This window comes from Dasypus novemcinctus, chromosome 7 (assembly GCF_030445035.2).
Source record: "Dasypus novemcinctus isolate mDasNov1 chromosome 7, mDasNov1.1.hap2, whole genome shotgun sequence".
Taxonomy (NCBI): Eukaryota; Metazoa; Chordata; class Mammalia; order Cingulata; family Dasypodidae; genus Dasypus; species Dasypus novemcinctus.
Genome location: NC_080679.1, coordinates 42115408 through 42133612, shown reverse-complemented (window position 1 = coordinate 42133612; position 18205 = coordinate 42115408).

Sequence of the window (18205 nt, the reverse complement as noted above, 5' to 3'; positions counted from 1 at the left end):
CATTTTCCTTTCCTACCAACAATGTACAGGGTTTCTATTTCTCCATATCCCCTTCAACACTTTGTCATTTTATGTTTTTTTTAAATAACAGCCATTCTAGTGGTGTGAATTGGGATCTCATTATGATTATTTACGTTTCTCTGATAGCTAATAATGTGAGCATCTTTTCATGTGTATTGGCTATTTGTATATCTTTGGTGGAGAAATGTCTAATCAAGCTCTTTTCCTACTTTTTAATTGGATTTTTGTCTCTTTGTTGTTGAGTTGTCAGAGTTCTTTTATGTATTCTCGATATTAAGCCCTTATCAGATGCATTACAGTTTCTAAATATTTTCTCCCTTTCTGTGCTTTATTTAGTGTTTCTCTGGATTAGAGAAGTGTCAGCAATGGGCTGAAACCCCCAGCAGGGCACAAAGGTGGCTGGGCAGCCCCCAGGCCCTCTAGGGGGAAGCAGCAGATGGAGGTGGTGCCTCTGCAGCTCCTCCCATGGCCAGCCCCTTCCTGGGCTCCCAGGCCAGGGAGGGGGGTCTGGGCCAGTAAAGGCCCTACACCCCTGAACTGGAACCGAGGTTCATGGGCAGGGTGTGTGTCACCCTAAGGCATGGTACTCAGGCAAAAGTGCTCTTCCTACCGAGCAGCACCCCCAGGGTGATTGCTGGTCAAGGAGTCAGAGGCACACTTACAACATCACTCATTCATCTTTTTACTTTCTTGTTAAAGTTCTTTGATAAATTTTTTTAAATTTGATGGAGTCCCATTTATCTATTCTTGTTGTAGCAACTGCTCATGATTTTGGTATAAAACCTTGCCTAACACAAGCTCCTGAACATGCTTCCCAATGAGTTCTTCTAGGGGACTCATAGTTTTTATTCTTATATTTAGGTCTTCAATCCATTTGAGTTAATTTTTGTATATGGTGTGATGTAGGCATCCAGCTTCATTCTTTTGCATATGGATAACCAGTTTTCCTAACACTATTAGTTGAAGAGACTATTCTTTACCCACCTTGTCAAAAAAATCAATTGGCTATTGGCATAAGGGTTTCTTTTTAAACTCTCGATTCAATTCCATTGGTCTATATTTCTGTCCTTATGCCAGCACCACACTGTTTTGATTACTGTAGTTTATAAGTTTTCTTTTTTAACCACCACTCCCCCAAGATGGCTCCCTCATCTGCTTGCTCATTGTTTTTTATTGTTGTCTGCTCATTTCTTCTTCAGATGGTACTGAGAACCGAACCTGGGACCCCCCCCCATATGGGAGGCGAGCACCTAACTGCTTGAGCCACATCCATTCCCTGCTCATTATGTTTTTGCTCATTGTCTGCTCATTATCTTGCTCATTGTCTGCTCACTGTTTGTCTTTTTTAGGAGGCACCAGGAACTGAACCTGGGACTTCCCATGTGGGAGGCAGGTGCCCAACTGCCTGAGCCATACCTGCTCCCTATAATAAGTTTTAAAATCAGGAAGTTTCGGTCCTCCAACTTTGTTCTTCCTTTTCAAGATGCTTTTAACTATTGAGGGCCCCTCACCCTTCCATATAAATTTGATGATTGGCTTTTCCATTTCTGTGAAAAAAGGCTGTTGGACTTTTTTTAAAGATTTTAAAAATGTATTTATTCTACTGCCCTTGTTGTTTGTGCTCACTGTCTGCTTCTCTGTGTCCATTCGCTGTTGTGTTCTCTGTGTCTGCTCATCTTCTCCTTAGGGGGCACCAGGAGCCAAATCTGGGACCTCCCATGTGGGAGAGAGGTGCTCAATCACTTGAGTGAACTCAGCTCTCTGCTTGTTGTGTCTCTCATTGTCTTTCCTCTTTGTGTTTCCTTGTTGCATCATCTTTTTGCATCAGCTTGCTGCACCTGCCCATCACACCAGCTTGCTGTCTTTCTTCTCAAGTAGGCACCAGAACCAAACCCAGGACCTTCCCTGTGTTAGGTGGGAACTCAATCACTTGAGCCACATCTGCTTCCCAGATGTTGAACATTTGATTGGGATTGCCTTGAATCTGTATATAGCTTTGGGTAGAATTGACATCTTAACAATATTAAGTCTTCCAATCCTTGAATATGGACTGTCCTCTTATTTATTTAGGTCTTCTTTGATTTCTTTTGGCAATGTTTATAGTTTTCTGTGTACAAGTCTTTTACATCCTTGGTTAAATTTATTCCTAGACATTTGATTCTTTTAGTTGCTATTATAAACGGAATCTTTCCTTGATTTCCTCTTTAGATAGTTTATTGCTAGTATACACAAAACCACTGATTTTTGCATGTTGGTCTTGTACCATACCACTTTGCTGAATTTGTTTATTAGCTCTAGGAGCTTTGTTGTGGATTTTTCAGGATTTTCTATATATAAAATCATGTCATCTGCAAATAGGGAAAGTTTTATTACTTCTATTCATTTTTTTCCATCTTTTTTTCTATCTCCATTCACTATTGTTTCTCTTGTTCTGCCTTCGAGTTCACTGATCTTTTCTTCTGCAGTGTCTAATTGGTTGTTATTCCCAGATGAACTTGATTTTGTTAATACATTCAGTGTATTTCTCATCACAGACATTGTAGTTTTCATCTCTGAAAGTTAAATTTAGGTATTTTTTTGTATCTTTCTGGTATATACTTAACATCTTGAATATTTTCTCTAGCTTCTCAAATTCATGGAATGCAGTTGTAATAACTGTTTTAATATCCTTGTCTACTAATTCTGTCATCTGTTCCTTTTTTCTGAGGCAGTTTTGATTGATTGTTTCTTCTCATTATTATTGGTTTTGTTTTCCTGATTCTTTACATTCCTGTTAGCTTTTTATTTTATGCCAGATATTATTACTTTTACCTAGTTTGGTGCTGAATCTATTTATATTCTTATAAATATTCTTGAGTTTTTTTCTAAGACAAAGGTTTCTTGGAAACAGTTTGATACTTTCATGTCTTGCTTTCATGCTGTTAGGTGGAACTATTATTGAAGCAAAAGTCTTCTGAGTACCCAATGCTTTTGAATTATGAATTTTTTTATTCTGGCTAGTGGAAATAGGTACCCTTTCCACCCCCATGTGAGCCTCAGGGGTTGTTCTTTCTATTCCTTTCATTTTATTCTTTCCCCAGCCTCCTGTAATATCTCACACTAATTCATTGATCAGTAACTACTCTGCTAAATACAGAGAGGGTCCCTCCCTCTGTAGATCTCTAGAGTTTTCTGTTCAGCTCTGTCCTCTCTGGGACTCTGGGGACTGCTTTGGCCTCCCTGGATTCCTATGTCCATCTCTTCTACCCCAGGAGGCCACTAGAGTCAGGCTGGGTTTCCTCTCCCTGTACCACAGTCTAGAAACTTGCTTCAGGCAGTATACTGGGGAAATCATAACCTAACTTCATTTGTTTTCCATCTCCAAGAGATCATTGACCTCTGTTGCATGATGTCAGTGAGGGAGAGTATATGATTGGTCCACAGTAATTCCTGAGAACTGCCTGATTTTTTAAGTAATTCATTTAATGGGATAGTGTCCAATTCCCCCTGTTATGGATCTACCAATCATAATGGCTTAGTCCTCTGCATTCAGCCTTATGACAGAGCTAGGTACCATACAGGATACCAAAATAAATATGAAATAGAAAATTACCTTAAAGGAACTTAATGTTTATTACATGAGATATATAAGTATATACATGATAGAAAATGATATGTTTGATAGCAAGTGTATAGACAAAATTATGTAAGAATTCAGAAGAAGAAGACATTACTTCTAAAAAACAACTGATGAGCACCACAGAGCCCCATAGGCTTCCCTGAGTTGGCTTTTCCATCTGTTTTGCTTGTTGCTTGTTGCTTGTTTTGTTTTGTTTTTCTTGGGAGGCAGGAACTCAACCACTTAAGCCACATCCATTCCCAAGAAGTCTTATTTTTTTATGAAACAAAGTCCAAAGGCATTCTCACCAGAGCTAGTGTAGTGGTTTCATGTTGTTGCCAGGAACCCACGCTCCTTTAGTGCTTTCATCTACTGTCTCTAACATGTGACTTTCATCCACATATGGATGCTGCTCTACTTCCAGCATGGCATCAGAATTTAGGCAGGAAGAATGGAGTGGGCAAAAGGCCTGTGCTAGGTAAGTTGCCTTCGTTTTAAAGATCTTTCCCAGAAAATGTACCAGCAACTTCCACTTGCATCTCATTGGTCATAACTGTTGTATGACTACCATAGCTACAAGGAATAGTAGGAAATTTAATTCTTGCTAAAATCTGGGCACATTGCCACCCAAGCAAAATTGGTTTTCAGTAAGAAAGATGGAATTCATTGAATATTATGTGGGCCACTGATGATGTCTCCACAAATGAGAAACTGAAATTCAGAAATTAACTTGTCTGAGATTATACAAGCATTAAGTGAAAAATCTCATATTGGTATGAAGGCTTGTCTATTGACAATTATATAACACCATGGGAGGAGACAGGCAATAAGCATAATTATTATGTAGTATGTTCAGTTGGTAACTGATGTGGAACAAAAATATGAAGTACAGGAGTGTGGTTTCCAATTTTAAATACAGCAATCAAAGTGGGCCTTATTGAGAATGTACAAATAAGCAAATTTTTAAAAGGAATAAGTCATGCAGATACCTAGAGAAAAGCAGTGTAGTCAACAGTGCAAGAATGGGAAGGTTGTATGCTTGAGAACAAAAAGACCAGTGTGGCTGGACTGGAGCAAGTGAAAGAGTACTGGGAGATGAGGTCAGAGAGGAAACAGGGAGTCATATCCTGTAGGGTCTTAACCATTGTGTTGAGAATATAGTTTGTCTATGCCCCCCCTTCTAAATTATAAACTCCAAAAGGGCGGAGGCCTCTGTCTTTTTTCATTGATGCATCACAGTGTTAGATGCTTAGAATATATTTTTAATACATTATTGAGCATCCCCAGTTAGGATTTTAGAGATCTTTGTAGAAAAATAAGTAGAAAACAACCTAAAGAGAGTGAGGAAAGTTGTTGAGGGGAGAGAATGCAGAAGAAATGTCTTTGAGTAGGAGAAAAGGGATGGGATCCAGTGCCCAAGGAAAGGGCTTGGGTTTAGACAGGAGCATTGAAAAAAAAAAATCTATGGTAACAGATGACAAGGCAGATTTGTGGTTAAAGATGCTAGTAGGTGGGTAAAAGTCAAAGTCTACGGAAGTTCTCTTCTGATTCCTTCAATTTTCTCAGTGAAATAAGAGGCAAGATCTTTAGGTTAGAATAAAAATAGTGGGCAGGGGAACAAGGGTGTTCAGGATTTAAGGAGAAAAAGAGAAGGTGTGAAATAGTACAGAAGAGTAAAAGACTGACAAGACTAAGGAAGTATAGCATTATTACTATGCTATAATTAAGGGTAGTAATAATGGGATTAAGGGTTCATTTGAGGTTCATTTTAATAAGTTGAAGATGAGACTAGTCATAATGATTATGTGTTTTTCTCCAGTCAGGATCAACAGTGATTGAGTATTTATTGAAAGCCAGATGTTGTGTTACCTGCTGGATATAAAAAGATTAATAAAATATTAGCCCAGCCTAGCCTTGTGGGGAACTCACAGTTATACAGTCAACCAAATGTGATATGTTGTGATACCTACTATCAATTCAACCAAAGAAAAACATTTTAAGTCAAAGAGAAAGTTACAGGCTGATGAATAGTGTAGGTTGTTACAAGCATAGAATATTGTGGAAGGAATGGCAGAAAATTAGTCTAGGAAGGCAGAAGATTATGAAAGACCTTTTATGCCCTCTTGACTTCATATTTCATTGTGTAGATAGTGAGGCATAACATGATCAACTTTGTTTTAGGATAATGACATCATTGCAAGTATGGAGGATGGATTGAGGAAATGTTTTGAAGGAAAGAGAATAAGTAAGGAAAATACCAGAGAGCTAAGTTCTGAACTAAATTTGTGCCCTGGGCAGGATAGGGAAGAAGGAACACATTGTAGAATTTACAGGATTTATTGACAGTAGACTTTGGAAGAAGAGCAAGAGCTGGTGGTAACATAGCACTAAAAGAAAAATAAATAGAAAGCACTTATCACTCCTCAGTGGAAATAACCAACAGGATAATCCAGGTGGACCAAACTTGCCACAGCAATCCAGCAAGGACAGTTTCTCAGTTATCCGTTGCTGTGGATCAAATCACCCCAAATGTTGTTGACCTAAAATAAAATGTAACATCACTTCTGTTTTCTGGAGGGCAGAAATTCAGAAAGGCCTTGGCAGGCTAGTTCTGCTTAGTGTTATGCATGCAGTTGTAGTCATACAATGGGCGGAGCTGGAACAGAAGGGGACTATAACAATTGTAGGCTGTTAAGGCATCTATCTCTCTCCTGGTGTTTTATTAGGCACGGTTCTCCTGAGAAACAGAATTGACAGGATATATATGTGTGTGTGTGTATATATGTATATATAATTAATTTCATTATAGGAATTGGCTCACATGACTATAGGGATTGGCAAGTCCAAATTCCATGAGCAGGCTGAAAGTAGGGAACTCTGAAGTTTTTGGTGAATTCCCCAGGAGAAGCTGACTGGCTGAAGTAGAAAATTTTCTTTCTCACTGCTAAATCATCACTTCTGCCTATAAGGCCCTCAAGTGATTGGATGAGACTTCTGTCATTGCTGATCTCCCTTGTTGACTGTAGGTGTAATCAGCCATAGATGTAGTCAACTAACTAATGATTTAAATCCACAAAACCCTCACAGTAATAATCAAGTCAGTGCTTGCCTTGATGAAACAGTTGTACATCATAACCTAGCCAGGTTGACACAGGAACTTAACCTTTACCCTTTAGCTTTTTCACATGGACTTGCCCTCCTCAGCATCAGCAGTCTTTGATGTCTTATAAGGTAGTTTAGAGCTCCAAAAGTACATATCCTGAGAGAGAAAGAAAGAAAGAGCACTAGGCAGAAATTGTTATTGCCTTTTCTAGTCTAGTTTCAGAAGCCACAGTTTCATTTTTACCACATTGTCTTCATCCAGGCAGACATAAAGTCTGGCCCAGGTTCAAGGGAAGGGGATATGGATTCCACTTCTGGATGGGAAAAATATCAGAGAATCTGTGGATATGTTTTAAAACCTTTACAAAACAGAAACATTTTCTCCTATACTTAGATGCCATCTTAGGAAGGAGAATGGAGACAACAGCCAAAATTAACCGTATTTTAAATCAGAAGAGACTATGACACCTTTCACTAATAAAAGCATTAATTTTTCCACAGTGAGGAGAAATGGGAGTTTGAGAATGATGCAAGATCAGTAATTAAAAAAAATTACACCTTTTCACACATCTGATTTATGTCTATTCAATTTAAGCCTATAACATTTATTTATATCCCATCCTTGATTTAACAACTATTTGAGGCAATATATTATAAGACCTTAAACAATAAAATAATGGTTAAAAATAGTATATTTGATAGAGATACTCGGAAACTTATTTCTCTTTGTTGATTTAGCAAACCATTGCTTGTAAATTCAATATGTATTGGGTATGAAGGAGAATAATCAGGACAAACATTTTGGATAAAAACATTAAATAATGTTTAAAGAGAGCTTGAAAACTAATATTCTTTTTGTAAATCCTATAATTCTATCCTAAGAAAATAGTCAAAGATTTGGCCTAAAATTTATATGTTTTCAAGTTTGTTTGTCCCAAATGTATTTATAGAAACCAAAGAGAAAGAAAATTAATGACAATAGAAAACTAGTCAAACAAATTATACTGCAGCTATATGATGTTATATAATGCAGACATTAAAAATTATAGTCCCATGATTTTTTAGGATGTGGAAAAGTACAATATATTATGTGAAGAAAACAGATTATTCATCTTCAGTGACAAAATGTACGTATGCATAGGAAAAGCTTTGAATGGCTTAAATATTTCCTTTATGTTCTGTATTTTCTAAATTTTCTAACATCAAGATATGTTACTTTTATACTCAAAAGAAACAAAATTGTTGTAAAATAAAACCACCGTAAAAAGTAAACCTAGCACAGTCTTTAGAAACTTGTTTGCATTCATTAAGCATCACTTACTTTGCTCCAATATGTAGGAGATGTTGCTATAGATACTGGAGGTGCAAGGTGATGAATGCACAACTCAGTGATCATACTCAGAGCCACTGATTGCATACCTTGGACGGATTTCATGGTGTATGAATAGAACTTAAAAAAAAAAAAAGATACTGGACATACAGTTTTCAACAAGACAAGCAAGATCCATACCCTAATGGGACCTATATTCTGAAGGCTGAAATAATATACAAATAAATGAATAAACTAACAAATAAACCATAATTATACATAGTGATACATTATAAAAGAAACAGAATAGGTGGTGGAAGAACATGGAATGAGGGTACCTACTTTAGATAGGAAGATCCATTATGACGAGGTAACATTTGTTCTAAGACCTGGTTTGGGTAAGAATCTGGTTTCCTGAGGAAATTGCACTTAACTTCGTTTGTTTCTGAAGCACCCCCAAAATTTATTTATCTGAACAACAGATTACTTAATGAATCCTCATATCCCCTTCACAGGACAATAATAGCACAACAAGGTCCATCAAACAACTTTACTTCCCACTCTCCAAAACTCTTGCCTCCCTGTGTCTAATCCTAATTTATTAGGTCCCAAATTTTGCCCAATCCCAATCAGATTTCCTGCTTTGAAATTCACCTTACACCATATCCCCCAAACTTCATATTGTGCCGTTTCTTCTCCAACCTTTGAGACACTGCTAAGACTATCAAAGTAGTATTCTTCCCTAAGCAAAAAACTCAGTTTTGCTTTATCAGTAATTATTTTGGAGGTGTTTTAAAGGATCCAGCATTTGACAATCTTGGGAGTCCCATCAAAATCTGATCAAGACCTTTGTCTGCCGGCAGCCATCAGGTTAAGCCAAGATGGGTGCTTACAAGTAAATCCAGGAGCTATGAAGGAAAAAGCAGTCCGATGGGATGCACTTTCTTTTCAGGGTCTGCTGCTGGCAGTTCCACTGACTCTCTGCACTTCACAGGGCGCCCTACCCCACCAGGCCAGGTAAAGCACACAGCCTGGGATACACAAGGCCAAGCAAGGTTATGTCATCTAAAGCATTCGAGTGCACCATGGTGGCTGCAAACGCCCAGTTCTCAGGGAGCAACCTGTGGCAAGCCTGTCCATCACGGTGTTAACCAGGTGAAGTTTACTCAAAGCCTTCCGTCTCTTGCTGAGGCACAAGTTGGACGGCACTGTGGGGCCCTGAGAGCCCTGGATTCTTACTGGATTAGTGAAGAATCATAGGATAATGTATGAATCAATAATGATTCGTGTGTGTAATATTATTAATAAGGCTAATTGTAAAAGTGTGGAAACAGTTGATGGTAACACATTATAGTGAGTATAACACTACTGGTTCATAAATGTGATTGTGGCTGAAAGGGGTAGTCTGTGAACGTAAATGTCAATTGAAAGGAAACTAGAGAATAATCTAGGGTATGTGTATCATAGTGATTTCGGTGGTGGTGAAGATTGTGGTTATAGTATAAATTTAAGAACACTCTTCTGGGTTGATTACTAAAGGCAAAGTGGAAATTTTGAGGGTTATAGAAATGTTTTATGTTTTTATTGTGATAGTGGTCACATGACTGTACATGTTTATCAAAGTTCCTAGAACTGTACAGTAAAAAAGGTGAATTTTAAAGAGTGTAAATAATAGCTAAAAAAAAAAAAAAAACGGAGGAAAGTGCCATACGCATAAGAGCCATTAAAAAACAAAAAAAAACTTATGAGGGTACTCCGTCTGTTCACTGTGCTTATAATACAACGTCTTCACTGTGCTTATAACACAACTGGCATCTAATAAAAACTGACTAAAGATTAGCTAGTATTGTCAGTAAGCTTTTCCAAATTAAAACTCTTGTATTGCAGGGAACCCCTGGCTGTCTATATTGTGGTATTGTGTAGGGCAGCTTCAGTGGCTCAGTAGATACCCGTTTCATAGGTGTTTGGGTCTGGTGTCGCTCACATGCAGTTTGAGTACTTCCCGCTGCATCCTCTGGATCATTGAGGCCCCTCCATGTCCTGTATCATGGTGCTTTCTGAGTGGAGAGAACTCTATGGAGGACCTTAGGAACCTGCAACAGCACCCAAAAAAGCATTTGCCTTTCTTCTGAGGCATGTAAATCAAAACCAAAACCCCTCAGCCATGCTGCAAAGGCTAGCCCATTTTATTTATTTATTTATTTATTTTTAAAGATTTATTTTCTTTATTTCTCTCCCCTTCTCCCCACCCCCACCAGTTGTCTGCTCTCTGTATCCATTTGCTGTGTGTTCTTCTGTGTCCGTTTGTATTCTTGTCAGCGGCACTGGGAAACTGCATCTCTTTTTTTTTTTTTTTTTTTAAGATTTTATTTATTTATTTAATTCCCCCCCCTCCCCTGGTTGTCTGTTCTTGGTGTCTATTTGCTGCGTCTTGTTTCTTTGTCCGCTTCTGTTGTCGTCAGCGGCACGGGAAGTGTGGGCGGCGCCATTCCTGGGCAGGCTGCTCTTTCTTTTCACGCTGGGCGGCTCTTCTTACGGGTGCACTCCTTGCGCAGGGGACTCCCCCACGCGGGGGACACCCCTGCGTGGCAGGGCACTCCTTGCGCGCATCAGCGCTGCGCATGGCCAGCTCCACACGGGTCAAGGAGGCCCGGGGTCTGAACCGCGGACCTCCCATATGGTAGACGGACGCCCTAACCACTGGGCCAAAGTCCGTTTCCCTGCATCTCTTTTTTGCTGCGTCATCTTGCTACACCAGCTCTCCGTCTGTGTGGTGCTACTCCTGGGCAGGCTGCACTTTCTTTTGCACTGGGCGGCTCTCCTTACGGGGTGCACTCCTTGTGCGTGGGGCTTCCCTACGTGGGGGACACCCCTGTGTGGCACGGCACTCCTTGCTCGCATCAGCACTGCGCATGGGCCAGCTGCACACGGGTCAAGGAGGCCCAGGGTTTGAACCGCGGACCTCCCATGTGGTAGACAGACGCCCTATCAGGTGAGCCAAATCCACTTCCCTAGGCCATTTTTAACAGAACAAAAGGTGATATCCTTTGCAAATTTAAAATGCCAGATAAACATAACACTTTTACAACAGACAAAAAAATACTCTTCTTTTACTAATGTGCTAAGAATATGATTATACATGCATGGGAAAATTACAACTAATGTAACTTATGGACGATGGCTAACAGTAATGGAATATTTTGCAGCAATGGTATGAAGATATTTCAATACTAAGGGATAACAATGGGGGGTATAAAAGAGTATGGGATTTTTCCTTTTGGAGTAATGAAAACATTCTAAAATTGACTGAGTTGATAGCAGCACAACTCTGTGATGAGAATGAGAGACATGGAGCATAGACTTTGAATGGATTGTACAAAGCATGGGGCTGTATAACACAGGGAATTCAGTGGTAGAAGATGGACTGTGGTTAACAGGACAAATGAGAACATTTTCTTTTTAAAAAAATTTTTTTTATTTTAATTTTTTGTATTTTATTAAAATACACCTATATGTAATACTAAAAACCTATATGTAATACTAATATAGGTGTTAATAATTGGGCAGGTTGGGTGGAAAATACACCAAATGTAAGATACAGGCTATAGTTAGTAGTAATATTTTGACAATGCTCTTCCATAGTTTTTAACAAATGTTTCACAACAATGCAAGTTATTGGTATTGGGGAGATGTATAGAAGCCTTTTATGATGATACACATGTTTGTTTTGTAAATTCACAATTTTACTATGCATTTATTGCTTATGTACATTCATGTATGAATTACACCAATGAAATTTTATTTTTCAAAAATACAATGATTATCAGCTTTCAAAAGCTTTTATTTTTGATTGAAATCTGCGTTATTACTGACAATACTGCTATTTGTCTCTGTCCTTGTCATTTCTTTCATTGTGTATCTAAAAATGGAAGTTCATAGCAATAAGAATGAGTGTAAGCTGTGATATTCAGAAGGTTTCTTTTCAGACTGGCATCCTTTGGACAAACTTTGTTTCAGGCTATTTATCAAAATCTTTTTCAGTTGGTAGACTACCCAGAGAGGGCCACGTCTGACACCAAGTCCCAGTGCAAGGCTCTCCAGAAGAAAATCGTGTTTACTGCAATGTAGTCCTGGGCATTGTCATTGCCTCTACCTTGAAAGGCCTATTTGGTTAGAAACTGCCCACCCACAGTTCCACTATGGATGGTGTGCCCCAGGCCCTTGGCTGCTGCTGCCTGGCAGCTCTCCCCAGCCTGCCTCTGGCTCAGAGCACCTTCCCTCCTACCAGGCACTGCTCCTGTCTCTGCCATATGCCCCCCCCCCCATCCCCACCCTGCCCTGAACCATGCTTTGTGTATGATCTTTAGTCACAGTGTATGTCTGTACAGAAGAGGCAGAGGGGAGCCAGCCTGGAAAAGAGCCGGTAGGGTGGGGATGTAGTCAGCAGGGGACAGACCCAGGCGCTGGCTCAGGCTACTTCAGCCTTACCAGGCAGGGCTGCCCAGAGGAGCACATGCAACCCTTCCCTTGCCGTCAGTAATTCCACTCAGGCCTGGAGCTGCCCTCTCAAGATCAAGGCACTCTCTAGACCCCAACCTTGATTCCTTCTGATCTGCCCACTGCCCTGTCCTCTGGCCTCTCCAGCTCTACCCCTAAGCCATGAGGCTTGGAGACCAGCTTGCCACATGGCACAGCTTTTCAGGTAAGGGGAAGGTTGGGTCTCACTCCCAGGGTGGCTCAGGCACCATAGTTTCTGGCTGTGTTGAGACAGTTTCCTCCTCTGCCCAGGAAAACAGCCCAATAATCTTTGGCTCCTTTGGCTTGGGCCCTCACCTCAACCTCCCTTCCCACATTCCAGCAGCCCCAGGAGAAAATCTGGGCTAGGTCTGACCCCAGGTGACCGGCTGGAAGAGGCTGGTTAGTACAGCTGTAGCCACCTTCCTGAGTCAGGGAGGTAGAACAGGTCCCAGTCAGGCTTCTACCCTACCCGTAGCCAGGCCACTCCTTGGCCTCAGGGTCCTCAAGCCATTACATGTGGCAAGTTTGGGACAGTGATATGTCAGATGTCACTTCAGGCCTGCTGTCACATCCTGCCCTTGCTATTCCATTGATGTGCCTCGTGGGTGTCAGGTGTATCTGACACAGTATTCAGCAGCCAGCAAGGGAAGGGCACCACCCTCCTTCCCACCGTTCTGGGGTTGCTTTCTCAAGCCAGAAGAGTGCCCCACCTCAAGACCCCTCTTCCTCTTTGGCGGGCAGTGAGTGCGCATGCAAGTGTGTGCAGTAGGGGAGGGGGCCGTGTCTATGCTCACGATCCCTCAGCTTTGTTCCTGCCCAGTGACCATGACCATCGACCATGTTGCCCTTAACAGTGACTTCCCTCCCCTTTTCTGCCCCTTCACCGAAAGTCTTGGTGTAACCAGTTGCCCATTTTGTAGAATTTTTATGTAGCATAAGCATTTGTATATGTAAAAAAATCGTATTAGAACTTTTCTTATTCTTGTTTTACTGTGTTCATGAAAGTCTGGTTCTGGTTGGTGGTAAAAGAGTTCAAGACACAAGTACACAAGATTTGGTTGACTTTTTCCACATTCATGGAGTTGTCTTGGTCTAGGTCTGTGCCCACTCTGAGCATTTTATATGTATTTCTACTAGAACCAAAATGTGTATTCTTAACTTCTAAGTGATATAAGAACAATTTAGGGGGAAGCGGACTTGGTCCAGTGGGTGGGGCATCCGTCTACCACATGGGAGGTCCGCGGTTCAAACCCCGGGCCTCCTTAACCTGTGTGGAGCTGGCCCATGTGCAGTGCTGATCCATGCAAGGAGTGCCCTGCCACGCAGGGGTGTCCCCGCATGGGGGAGCCCCATGCACAGGGAGTGTGCCCCGTAAGGAGAACCGCCCAGTATGAAACAAGGTTCAGCCTGCCCAGGAGTGGTGCCACACACATGAAGAGCTGACACACAAGATGATGCAACAAAAAGAAACGCAGATTCCCGTGCCATTGACAACAACAGAAGCAGACAAAAAAGGACATGCAGCAAATAGACACAGAGAACAGACAACAGGGGGGTTGGGGGAGGAAGGGGAGAGAAATAAATAAAAAATAAATCTTAATTTAAAAAAAAGAATGATTTAGAATAATAGTAGTTACTTTGGGGAACAAAACCATTTCTTTTGGGAGCCATGTGAGAGCAAAAAGGAAGCAAAATCCCAAACATTTAATCATCTACATTTTTGGCAAGAGGAAACTTCTGAGATATATTGATGTTATGAAATTGCCCCCTTAAAAGATCCTTGGCCAAGGTAGAGAAAAATGTTAAAATTTAAAATGATCTATTTTAGATCCTTCCTTCCAAATCACAACATGTATATGTGTGTGTGTGTGTGTATACAATTTTTTTTAAAGGAGGTACCAGGATGGAGCCCAGGACCTCATACATGGGAAGCAGAAACTCAACCACTGAGCTACATCTGCTTCCCAGTGAGAGTTGGTTTTTTCATTTGTTTTTAGAAGTTTCCAGGGATCAAACTCAGGACCTCATACATGAGAAGCAGGCTCTCAACCACTTAAGCTACATCTGCTCCCCTCACAATGTGACTATAACGTCCTTTATCCTTCTAATCCACTTCCTCATTCTTTATTCTTCCATTTCCCTCTGTTCCATCTCGCCTGACTTTTTCCCTTCCCTTCTGGCCTGCCAGAAACACCTCATGAAGAGATTGTTTTGTTGGTCTAAAAGAGAAAGATCACTTTACTTAATTAAAGAGACACCCTCTTCTCTCATTAACATATACTTCAAGTATTAGTAAGTACCAGTTTTTAATTGTGCACCTCAATTAAATTGTCAAGGGCCTGAATTAGCATTTAAACCAACTATAATTATTCTGTCTCTCTTGTGTGTGTGTCACATTTTCCAGTGTCTGAAATTTTCCCTCTGCTTAATTAAAGATAGATCACCATTATTTTACAGTGATAATTTTATATTAATATTTGACTGAAGCTGACTACATCTCAATTTTTCTTTCTGTTGTCCTTTATCTCTTTTTCCTCTCTTGGGAAACTTTAAAGATAAATTGATAAAAACTGGTGTTCTGTCATTACATGTTCCCTCTAAGAATGTCTACCGAGGAATTTCTTTTTATTTATTTATTTCTCTCCCCTTCCCCACTCTCCCCGCAACTTGTCTGCTTTCTGTGTCCATTCGCTGTGTGTTCTTCTGTGTCCTCTTGTATTCTTGTCAGCGGCACCCAGAATCTGTGTCTCGTTTTGTTGCGTCATCTTGCTGCATCAGCTCTCCGTGTGTATGGCACCGCTCCTGGGCAGGCTGTACTTTTTTTTTTTTTTTTTTGCTCTGGGCTCCCCTATGCGGGGGACACCCCTGCATGGCAGGACACTCCTTGCACACATCAGCTCTGCGTGTGGGCCAGCTCATTGCACAGGTCAGTAGGCCCTGGGTTTGAACATTTGACCTCCCATGTAGTAGGCAGATGCCCTATGTTGGACCAAATCCACTTCCCTAAGGGATTTCTAAAAAGGAAAGAAATGCTATTAAACTACTTTGTGGTATGTTTTTTTAAATAGCTTTTAAGAAATATTTGTGGTTAAAACAAAAAAGAAGAAAAGCCTTGGTTCCAAGATAAAAGACTTTTTAAACAGGATTTAAAAAGGTATTTTTTCAATAATTTGGTTTATGAATTTAAAAATTCACATATTATATAGAAAGTGATCATTAAATATTCCTGATGAAAAGATGACTCTTTTGACAAATTGGAAAAAGCTCATAGTATTGGCTTAAAGGGTTTAAAATGATTATCTTCTTCCTGGCTTTAATATATGAAATTAGTGCCAGTACAATATTCTAGTTTATACAAAAAAGGTTGAACATCTCATAATTTAAACTTTATTTCCTGCACTGACTTTATGGTACAAGAAAGTTACCATTATTTCCACAAATTGTTTAAGATTACAAATATAGCTAATATTTAACTAAATAAAATTGTAATATAGTTACTTCAAAAATACTATATTTCTATAATATTAAAATTCTTAATAACCTAAAGATTCGTTGAAGATAAAGCAAAAAAAACAAGACACTGGAGGAACATATGGAAGAAATTGTCACTATACAAATATGATAACAGATTTTACAGTGATGAAACATCAAAAAAATTTCATTGTACTTTATTTTTATTTTTATATTTTATTATTTTATTATTTTTATTTTTTAGCTTTGTTTTGGGGGAGGTTTTAGATCACAGAAAGGTCACAAATGTGGCAGGGAATAATCACTGCTGTGGGGTGTGATAGGATGTGTGGGGAGGGCTGCGCCTGGGGTATGTCTCAATGGCATATAATAGGCTTAAGTGGTCATGGGGTGTTGTCTCCGTAAGCAGAAACCCACATAATAATAAAAAAATATTGAATTCCCATCCTGGGAAGTCCTGCTACAATTCTCTAATTGAACAACAAGAATCCCCTGAGTATATGTGCAGTACCTAGTGAAGGAGCACTAGACCCTTGAAACTTAGCCTATTATTATATACTGCCTGAGAGTTACCTCCTGAAAGCCTCCTTGCTGCTCAAATGTGGCCTCTCTATAAGCCAAACTCAGCATATAAATGCACTACCTTCCCCCAGGCATGGGACTTGACTCCTGGTGATGAGCCTCCCAGACACCGAGGGATTATCACCAAGTGCCAATTACTGATGCATTTGGGGAAATACCTTGACCAAAAAGGAGAACTATCAAATACAAATACGTTTTTATGGCTAAGAGATTTCAAAGTGAGTTGGGAGGTCATCCCAGAGGTTACTCTTATGCAACATCTCAGTACAATCTCATTGCCACAGTAAACAGTGCTTCAAACAGCAGGGTGCCTGAGCGCTCTAGAGACTTCAAGTGACATTCTAGGAAGGTCAGACAATCTCAGGAATCTGGCCTGTATCCATCATTGCAATGTCACAGTATAATTTGGCACCCTGTTAGTGGGCCATACTTTGGAATATATGCTCCCCAATGTCATAGTTAGACTCATTTACAATTACTCTGCAATGACTCTTCTGTTCCTTTTATTTGAACCTATAATCAGCACTAGACTCATTAAATATATGTTCCAAAGACTTAAATCTTCAGTTTGTTCATATGCCAGTTGAGCCCTGAATCTCAGCAAGAGTTGTAACACCTACTCTCCAGTTCATTGGACTCACCCAGGACAACTAACAAAAGGATGTTGATGGACAATGCCCATCCCAAAAAACAGTGTCTAGAATTGCAAGCAAGACAGTTCTATCCATCTGCCCCATGGTATCTAAGCCCCCTCTCAATCAGAAACAGAATGGGCATCACCATCCCCCAATCATCAAGACTGAGGAATGAAGAAATATAAAGGGGAATGCAACTATGGACTTAAGTAGACTTATTATTCCAGCAATGGGAGAATTTGTATCATTGATATAAAAGCAGTGACCACCAGAGGTTCTGAGGGGAGGGAGAGGGAAGAATAAGTATAACGTGGGGTACTTTGAGGACACTGGAATTATCCTGTGTGACATTGCAATGATGGATACAGGCTATTACACATTTTGTGAAAACCTATAAAATTGTGCAGTGCAATGTGTAAACTATAGTCCATGGTTAGTAGCAATGCTTCAATATGTGTTCAATTGTAACATATGTACCATACTAATGGAAGATGTTAATGGGGAAGTGTGGGAGGGGGAGGGTGTGGGATATATGGGAATCCCCTATATATTTTTATATAACATTTATGTAATCTAAATCTTCTTTAAAAATTAAAAATTAACTAAAAAATATCTTAAGAACTTTATATTTTAATTAAAATTATAATTTCCGTGTCCTTAGCTAACTTAAAGACCTTAGGCAAAAAGTAAACTGAATTGATAAATAATCTTTAATACTTAGAGTCTAAAGAAAAAAAAAAAATGTTGGTCACTAAACAGTTTTATTTTACTATTATTTTTATATATTTGATGATAGATATAGATTTATAGGATGTAAAAATGCCTTTATTTTTTATGTATAGCCTCTGTATTAGTCAGCCAAAGGGGTGCTGATGCAAAATACCAGAAATGAGTTAGTTTTTATAAAGGGTATTTATTTGGGGTAGGAGCTTATAGATACCAGGCCATAAGTTACTTCCCTCACCAAAG